This window comes from Nannospalax galili, unplaced genomic scaffold, assembly GCF_000622305.1.
Source record: "Nannospalax galili isolate Female #2095 unplaced genomic scaffold, S.galili_v1.0 scaffold646, whole genome shotgun sequence".
Taxonomy (NCBI): Eukaryota; Metazoa; Chordata; class Mammalia; order Rodentia; family Spalacidae; genus Nannospalax; species Nannospalax galili.
In genome coordinates this window covers 1,437,931-1,448,162 of record NW_008355279.1, presented here as the reverse complement: position 1 = coordinate 1,448,162, position 10,232 = coordinate 1,437,931, and the positions used below count along the sequence as shown (strand labels likewise).

At 41.8% G+C, this 10,232-nt stretch overlaps 1 protein-coding gene and 1 pseudogene across 2 annotated transcripts in view; one reads left to right on the top strand and one right to left on the bottom strand.

The window, feature by feature from the left end:
* Slc16a10 (solute carrier family 16 member 10) overlaps nucleotides 1-10,232 on the top strand; it is a 133,346-nt gene that overhangs the window by 80,787 nt on the left and 42,327 nt on the right. The window lies entirely within an intron of this gene.
* Nucleotides 8,894-9,215, bottom strand: LOC103749569 (annotated as a pseudogene).

Genomic DNA, 10,232 nt, shown 5'->3' with positions numbered 1-10,232 from the left:
AATGGTGGAAGGAACATAAAATTGGATCAGGCTGAGTTTATTGACATGGGCCCCCTGACTGGAGATTCTAGGTTTAATATGGAAGCTCATATAGTTAAAAGGGGTGTTAAAAGTTTATTTGATTGGTTGGCTGAGGTATTTATCAAAAGATGGCCTACTGACAGAGAGCTGGAGATACCTGATATCCCTTGGCTTAGTGTTGATGAAGGGATTGTAAGGCTCAGGTAAATTGGTATGCTCAAGTGGATTCGCAGTGCAACACCAAATCCTCCACAATGGGAGGGCCCAGAGGAAATGCCTTTTACTGATTTTTATAAGATGGAAAGTACTGAGAAAGACACCAGAACATTTGAAGAGCTTTGTTTTTGCTCTTTTCCTTATGCCAAATCTTACAGTTGGAGATGCTGCTGCTCGATTGCATAAATTAAATGTAAATATAATAGGTGTAACAGAACTTCGGAGTAGGGGGTCAGGTGGCAGTATTGAATTACCAAAGACAAGGTGTGTACTTATCTTAATGGGTGGCAAAGGCAAATCAATACCTACAATGGCATGACTCAAATGGACCTGTGGTACTGGCTATTCAATCATGGTGTTTCCAGGGACCACATACATAAGAAGCCTACTAAGTTTTTATTTGATCTGTATAAGCAGAAAAGCTATAGGACGAATGACAGGAAGTCAGTATTGGATTGTAGTAATAGAGAATCTCACTCAGTCAACCAGTTTCCAGACTTCAGACAGTTTACAGACCCAGAACCCCCTGAATGAAGGGAAGGCTGGGTGCTCTTGAGGAAGGACCTTGTTACAGTGCCAAAGAGTTATGCTGTTCACCTCTCACCTATCCTTCCCCAGAAGGCCTTTTACTAGAGTAATTGTGCATTGGAGGAAAGGAAATAATCAGACTTTCCATGGCCTATTGGATACTGGTTCTGAGTTGACACTGATTCCAGGAGACCCTAAAAAGCACCATGGCCCTCCAGTTAAAGTAGGGGTTTATGGAGGTCAGGTGATAAATGGAGTTTTGGCTGAAGTCCAACTGACAGTGGGTCCAGTGGGTCCCCGAACTCATCCTGTGGTTATTTCCCCAGTACCAGAATGTATAATTGGGATAGATATACTTAGGAATTGGCAGAATCCCCACATTGGTTCCCTGACCTGTGGAGTGAGGACTATTATGGTTGGAAAGGCCAAATGGAAACCACTGGAATTGCCTCTGCCAGGGAAAATAATGAACCCAAAACAGTATCGTATCCCTGGAGGGATTGCAGAAATTAGTGCTACCTTCAAGGATTTGGAAGATGCACAGGTGGTGATTCCCACAACATCTCCCTTTAACTCTCCTATTTGGCCTGTGCAGAAGACAGATGGGTCATGGAGAATGACAGTTGACTGTTGAAAACTTAATCAAGTAGTGACTCCAATTGCAGCTGCTGTACCAGATGTGGTTTCCTTACTCAAGCAAATTAATACGTCTCCTGGTACCTGCTATGCAGCTGTTGATTTGGCAAATGCTTTCTTCTTGATACCGGCTCATAAGGACCACCAGAAGCAATTTGCTTTCAGCTGGCAAGGCCAACAGTATACCTTTACTGTCCTGCCTCAAGGGTATATTAACTCTCCAGCACTGTGCCATAACTTGGTTCGAAGGGATCTTGATTGCCTGACTCTTCCACAAAATATTGCACTGGTCCACTATATTGATGATGTTATGCTGATTGGATCCAGTGAGCAGGAGGTAGCAGACAGTCTGACTTGTTGGTTAAGCATATGTGCATGAGAGGGTGGGAAATAAATCCAACCAAAATTCAAGGGCCTTCTACCTCAGTGAAATTTCTAGGAGTTCAGTGGTATGGAGGATGCAGAGACATTCCTTCTAAAGTGAAGAATAAGTTGTTGCATTCGGCCCCTCCCTCCACCGAGAAAGAAGCACAAGGCTTGGTGGGCCTGTTTGGATTCTGGAGGCAGCACATTCCTCATCTGGGTGTGTTACTATGACTCATATATCAAGTGATTCAAAAGGCAGCTAGCTACCTTTGAGTGGGGCCTGGCCAGGAAAGGGCCCTTCAACAGGTCCAGGCTGCTGTCCAAGCTGCTTTGCCCCTTGGGCCATATGATCCAGCAGACCCTATGGTGCTTGAGGTATCAGTGGCAGATAGAGATGCTGTTTGGAGTCTCCAGCAGGCCCCCATAGGGGAATCACAGCGGAGGCCATTGGGATTTTGGAGTAAGGCTTTGCCTTCATCTGTGGACAACTATTCTCCCTTTGAGAGACAGCTCTTAGCCTGCTATTGGGCCTTAGTGGAAACTGAACGTTTGACAATGGCCACCAAGTCACCATGCGACCGGAGCTGCCCATCATGAGCTGGGTATTATCTGACCCCCCATGCCATAAAGTAGGCTGTGCACAGCAACAATCCATTTCGAATGAAAATGGTATATACGTGATCGGACACAAGCAAGTTACATGAAGAAGTTTCCCAAATGCCTATGGTTCCTACTCCTTTTACAATGCTTCCTGTTCTCAAGCATGCACCTATGGCTTCATGGGGTGTGCCCTATGATTGGTTGACTGAGGGAGAGAAGACTAGGGCTTGGTTTACAGATGGTTCTGCATGCTATGCAGGCACTACTCAGAAGTGGACAGCTGCAGCATTACAGCCAATTTCTGGAACAACCTTGAAGGACACTGGGGAAGGAAAGTCTTCACAGTGGGCAGAACTTCGGGCAGCGCACATGGTCGTGCATTTTGCTTGGAAAGAGAAATGGCCAGAAGTGCGATTATATACTGATTCATGGGCTGTAGCCAATGGTTTGGCTGGATGGTCAGGGACTTGGAAGGAGCATGATTGGAAAATTGGTGAGAAAGACATTTGGCGAAGATGTATGTGGATAGATCTTTCCAAATGGGCAAAGGATGTGAACATACTTGTGTCTCATGTAAATGCTCATCAAAAAGTGGCTTCAGCAGAAGATGAGTTCAATAATCAAGTAGATCGGATGACCTGCTCTGTGGACTGTCAGCCTCTTTCTTCAGCTATCCCTGTAATTGCTCAATGGGCCCATGAACAAAGTGGCCCTGGTGGAAGAGATGGAGCTTATGCATGGGCTCGGCAGCATGGACTCCCATTCTTGAAAGTGGACCTGGCTACAGCTACTGCTGAGTGCCATATCTGCCAACAGCAGAGACCAACACTGAGCCCCTGATATGGCACTGTTCCCCATGGTGACCAGCCTGCAACCTGGTGGTAGGTTGACTACATTGGACCACTTCCATCTTGGAGGGGTCAGCATTTTGTCCTTACAGAAATAGACACTTATTTTGGTTACGGATTTGCCTTTCCTGCACATAATGCTTCTGCCAAAACTACCATCCAGGGACTTACAGAATGCCTTATCCACTGTCATGGTATTCCGCACAGCATCGCTTCTGACCAGGGAACTCCACAGCCAAAGAAGTGTGACAGTGGGCCCATGGTCATGGAATCCACTGGTCTTACCATGTTCCCCACCATCCTGAAGCAGCTGGCTTGATAGAACGATGGAATGTTCTCTTAAAGACACAGTTACAGTGCCAATTAGGTGGCAATAGCCTGGAGGGCTGGGGCAGGGTCCTCCAGAAGGCTTGGAATCAGTGTCCAAGATATGGTACAGTTTCTACTATAGCCAGGATTCACAGGTCCAGGAATCAAGGGGTGGAAGTGGGAATGATTCCACTCACTATCACCCCTGGTGACCCTCTACGAAAATTTTTGCTTCCTGTACCCTCGACTTTGCACTCTACTGGCTTGGATGTTTTGGTTCCAGAGGAGGGAGTGCTTCTGCCAGGGGACACCACAAACATTCCATTGAACTGGAAGCTAAGACTTCCCCCTGGACACTTTGGGCTTCTGATGCCCTTAAGTCAGCAGGCTAAGAAAGGAATAACAGTATTAGGAGGTGTGATTGACCCAGACTACCAGGGGGAAATTGGACTTATTCTCCACAATGGAGGTAATGAAGATTATATCTGGAAGGCAGGAGATTCCTTAGGGTGACTTTTGGTGTTACCATGTGCTGTGATTAAGGTCAATGGGACACTGCAACAACCCAATCCAGACACTACAACAAATGGCCCAGACCCTTCAGGGATGAAAGTATGGGTCACTCCTCCAGGGAAAGAGCCAAGACCTCCAGAGGTGCTTGCTGATGGTGGAGGAAATACAGAATGGGTAGTAGAGGAAGGTAGTTACAAATACCAACTTAGGCCACGTGACCAGTTGCAGAACCGTGGATTGTAATTGACATGAGTATTCTTGTCTTATTTGGTTAATAGGCTTGTGCATGTATACATATGTTAAGCAGATACTTGAGTTATTGTTTTTTTGAATGTGTAATTGAGATAAGTGTTAAGTGGTTAAGTGTTGTGAACCTGTATGATTATATTGGGTTATGAGATACTAAAGGACTAAGCATTCCTCAAAGACCTTATCACCTACTCTAAGATATATAATGCATTGGTCATTGTATGATGGGATAGTTATATCATGTTAGGTGAAATTATGACCTCAACATTTTTTTCATTTGAAAATTAAGCATGACATAGAACGATGCTATTGGGTATCAGGTTGACAAGGGTGGACTTGTGATGGCTAATCCTGGGTGTCAACTTGACTGGGTCTGGGATTTACTGAAATGAGAGAGATCTTCTTGATTGGATCATCTGAAGCTGGAAGACACACCCTAAATGTGAGTGTTACCTTTTGATGGCAGCCCATGTACAAGGCCATGGCAGAAGAGAATGCCTGGCTTCTTGCTGCTTGCCTTCTCTCTCACTGGTGAGTTCGTCTTGCTGCTGTGGACTGAAGATTAGCTGATATTTTGGAATTTGTCAGACCTTCAGCACCAGATTGGGACTACTGAGACATCCAGCCTCGTGGACTGAGCAACTATGGACTCTCAGCCTCTCCTGTGTGGTGCAGCCATTGTTGGACTACTCAGACTCTATCCTGTGAGCTAAGCTGATAAATCTGTATACATATATATTCATTCTACTGGTTCTGGTTCTTTGGAGAACCCTGACTAATACAGTTGCTAATTATCATTTTAGCAGAATGTTCTACTGGAATTTCAGCAGAGGCACTACTCTACAATAATGTGAATTTAGAAGTGACACATTTCATATGGTATTTCAAAGAAAGTGTTCAGGGGTTGTGGTGTAGCTTTAAAGTAGAACTAGAAGCTTTAAAACTTTCAGGAAGGATGCTTAACTGGTTGAGAAAGAACATTTTGTGAGGAGTAAGAAATTTACGTTATGGCTTCTTCTCCCTACCCTTGGAAGAAGTGTAGGCTACATGCTCCTGCACTTGTTATATAGTAAAGAGGTTTTAAAGGGCTAGTTAGAGATTAAAGAATACCTCTGTAAGACCCATGCAAACTCAAGGAGGCAGAAACCCAGCATAGAACTGGGGAAACAAACAGCAGGCCCCAATCTTAGTTGAATAAGTATTGGCAACTGATTACTGCTGGGTGAGGAAGAGCTGATCTTCCTAAAGCGAGGGACTCTAGATAGGCTGATTAGACCTTGGTAAATAGATGAACTTGTACTGAGGAATGTCTGGGGACACTAACTTGACACAATAGGCCTTAATACAAATGACAGAATGTATGAATTCCAGTTGGGGGGGGGCTACAGGAGCATGCCAGTGGGGAAGGGGATATAAAGATGATTAAACTTGATTGATATGTTTTGTATGAAATATACACAAATTCAATAAAAAAAATAAAAATAGCTGGGCATGGTGGCGCACGCCTGTAGTCCCAGCACTTGGGAGGCAGAGGCAGGTGGATCTCTGTGAGTTCAAAGCCAGCCTGGTCTACATAGTGAGTTCCAGGACAGCTGGGGCCACAGGGAGACCCTGCTTCAAAAAGACCAAAATAAATAAATAAATAAAAATTAAAAATAAAAATAAAAATAAAAATAAAAAAGCAAACCTCTGTGGAGAGCACAGAGGACTGGGATTAGCTCCCTGAGAAATCCAACAGAGAGCTGTTGCTAGCCACCTGCTCTCACATCAAGAGCAAAGACTATACAGCAGGAGGTGTCTGTGTTGGGATTTAAAAGGCTATGTGAGTGCTTCCTGCAAATCAGAGACAGACCTAGTGAGGGAGAGAAGCAACCCCAGGGCAGGTTTTGACTTCTGCCCAAATAGACTGCCTAGATGGACAGTGAGACTTTTGAATGAGAGCCGGATAGCCAGGAAGATGAATTACCCATGTCAGTGGAGTTACAGGCAAAGGAACTTGGAACCCACAAAAAATGTGAAAAAATGTCATCTTCAAACATTATCAGAACTGGTTTTTGGCAGAATCGCTGAAAGTGTAATCCCTTTACTTTCCTTCCACAGCCTCCCTTTCTCCCACACCCACCTTGGAGAGAATTAACAGCTGGGGTTGGGGAGATATGGGTACCAGCGGACTCCAGTTCATCCCAACCCTGGGTTTGGGGGAAAGATTTGATTACTAAATGAAGGCTGGCTTGTTGGAGTGACTAAAGGTGTTCTGCTATTTAATGCTGACAAAAAGATCATTTGGGCCTGCTAAAGTGCTCATTCAGTGACAGAGGGAACTGTTTCCTTGCTGGATAAATTTAAGAGGACAATGAAGAAGCTGTATCTGATTATATCTTTCTGGTAGTGCTCATTCAATAAACGTGCAAGCCTCTAAATTTTTGTATTTGGTGTAGATCACTCATTTCCTCATTTATTTTATTTTTTAAAAAACATTTATTATTTAAAAAAATTTTTTGTTGTTCTTTTTGGGACAGGGTTCCCCCCATAGCCCCATCTAGCCTGGACCTCACTGTATAGACCAGGCTGGCCACTAATGTAGACAGAGATCTGCCTGCCTCTGCCTCCCGAGTGCTGGGATTAAAGAAATGTACCACTACACCTGGCTATTACTTTTTAATTTTAAGTATATTTTATGTGTATGAGTGTATTGCCTGAATGTATGTAAGTGCATCCCTGCTGTGCAATACCCACAGAGGTCAGAAGAAGGCATTGGATCCCCTGGAACTGGAGTTAAGGGACAGTTGTTAGCTGCCATGTGGGTGCTAGGAACTGAACCTGGGTCTTCTGCAAGAGCAGCTAGTGCTCTTAACCACTGAGCTATCTCTCCAGCCCCTGGGAGCACTCATTTCTTTAGTGCAAAATTATGGTTATTTCTACTTAATACTTTCTTTTAAAAAATATTTTATTTAATGCCAGGCATGGTGGCACACACCTTTAATCCCAACACTCGGGAGGCAGTGGCAGGCAGATCTCTGTGAGTTTGAGGCTAACCTGGTCTACATAGTGAGTTCCAGGACAGGTAGGGCTACAGGGAGACCCTGTCTCAAAAGACAATTATTATTTTCATTTTATGTGTATGAATGTTATTGCCTACATATATGTAAGTGCACCCATGTCATGCAATGCCTGTGGAGGTGAGAAGAGGGCATCATATTCCCCTGGAACTGGAGTTATGGATAGTTGTTAGCCACCATGTGGGTGCTGGGACTTGAACTTGGGTCCTCTGCATGTAAGAGCAGACATTGCTCTTAGCTGCTAAGCCATCTCTCCATCCCTTATTTTTCTGTTTTTTACTTTCTTTTGTTTGTATTCTTACAGAATCAGAGCAGGTAATTATGATTTCTAATTTTAAAGATTCTTTTTAAGTCGTAAAATACATTTATTTTTAATATTTATTTTTCAAGATTTTCATACATAAGTATTGTATTTGCACCATTTATACCCCTCCCATTCCCCCCTCAGAGCTTTACCCCACTCCCTCTCAATTTCCTATCCTCTTTCATTATTATTGTTACATATACATACATTCATAAATATGTTATATAATGCACTAAGTCCATTTAGCAATGTGCATGTGTACAACACATGTTTAGATTGGGATTAGATATCTTATCAGGGAGCTCATCCCTCGAGAAAACTGATTCCCCTTCCCTGAGCCTGTAGCTCTTCATCTAGAGGTGGGAACTTATGAAATTTCCTCTTCCATGTTGGCATGTCAACAGTTGTCATTATGCAGGTCTTGTTAGGCAGCCATATTGTAGAGATTGAAAAACTTTTTATTGTGATGGATAATATATTTTTAGAAAAGAAGATAACATGTATGGTTTTACCAAAGTCCCGGGTTTGCAAGGGTTTTGTTGTGTTGTTTTGTTTTGTTTGTGTTCTTGAATGTACCTTGACTCATGAGCATTCCATGTAATGTATGTTCTTAGATTTCTTGACAAGTGTCTTTATCTCCAAATAGATGTTTTTCTACTTTATCTAGTTTTAATAATAAATTGTTTCTAAGCATAGATACTGATTGTTGTAAGAATACTAATTTTTGAATGTGATTAAATTATTACAGATGAGTGTTTTCCCCCCCTTTTTAAAGAAAACACCTCTGTAGCCCAGGTTAGTCTGAACTCAAGGCAGCCCTGCTTCAGGCCCCCAAGTGCTAGAATTATAGGTGAGCCACTATGTCTGGCAAAACCCTTTTAGTTTAAACCAAAAATAGCAGGTGACCTTGATTATCCATGTTTCATAAAACAATCACATACAACTTACATACAATGTTACTGATTACTGAAAAATTAAAATATGCCCAGTAAAAATATCACAATATGCACAGGTTTGAAATTTTAAAACAAGGACATGAAATGTTGAATCAATTTTATATATAACTTCCAATATTAAATTAATGTTTATTTCACTTGAATGATGGAAATTTGTTTTAAAATGGCTTGAGAGAGGGAGAGAGGGAGAAAACGAGAGGCCAGCTATTAGAATTGTAAAAATTAGCATTAACAAAATAGTGAAAATTTTAGCTATTAAAAGTTGTTCAAGTCGAACAGAACATCAGCATCAGTTTTTCATGGCTGTTCGTTCTCCTTCATTACCTGTACTTTGAGTTTCCTGTCTTTCTTCAACTTCAGTGTCACCATTTTCAGATGGTGCTGGTATCTTCCTTTCCAGCTTCCTGCTTTTCCTCCTTCACTGCCTCTGCTAATCTTTGTTCTACTTTATTAGCAGATGTTTTTCTTGGTTTAGGCTCTGGTTTTGGTGCAGCACTTTTTGCTGACAACCTGGCAGACTATCCATGCTCTCCTGTTTAGTTAGTTTGGATCTATCTTTGCTCTGTGGATTATCTGGAGATGTACTCTTGAGCATAATAACCATGATGCGTCAGCAAAAAGTAAAGCAATGGGCTGGAACTGCTGGCATTGCCCTGGATTCTGCTTTTGCTGCTGCAGTTGCTTACCTGGTAGGTGCGGCGTAGTATGGCCTTACCAACCTGAAATTTTTATATAAGATAGTAATCTGACAAAAGAAAAAAACCCTTATATTTCCTCCAACAGACCCATATTATATTGCTGGGCAAGTGTGTAGGGTTGGGTTGTACTAGCCTTTCTATTGCTCATGTTTGAATCCCTACCACCAGTATCTGAGTAAGATGGCACAGCTTGCTTAGTGTAGTGTCTTCATTATATTTTAAGGTTATAGTCTTCTTTCTGGTAAGAGAAGAAAAATGGATCCTTGACTAAAATATATGTTTTATGTTTAGGTTGTAAGCTTGAGCCTTTAACAGCTAAGTCATCCCTCTAGCCCAGAATACACATTTTAAAATATAAGAAAGAAACAAAGAAAGAAAAAAGGTGAAGTTATCAATATGGTATTAAGAAAGAATCATCTGCATAGGATTTGGTCTTCTTTCCTTTGCTAATGAAATAAAGAAATATAGTAGGAGATTTTCAGAGTTGAATGGAGCTAGAGATCGTTCCCTTTCATTTTATAAGACGGTTAGTTGTTATTACTATTAAAACTCAAAATTATTAAGCGTCATGTGCCAGATACTGAGGTTTCCTGATACATTTCCTGATCTTTAATAATTCTGGGACAGTATATGTTCGATCCATTTTCAGAATATGCAAATCAACTTAGAAAGGAAGTGACTTCTCTGGTTATTCTGACTACAGTTTTGTTCTACTGCCGATATGCATGTAAACCCCATTAGCTTATTATGCATTTTAGAAGAATCTAGTCTTTATGTCCAGGATCTCTCATTTCTTTGACATATTATTAGGATTATTTGGACTTAGTACTTTTAAATTTTTTGGTTTTTTTTTTGTTTGGATTTTTATAGAATTAAGGTCAGAAGCTATGATTTTGATCCCCCCCTTTTAAGTTGAGGAATAACATTTT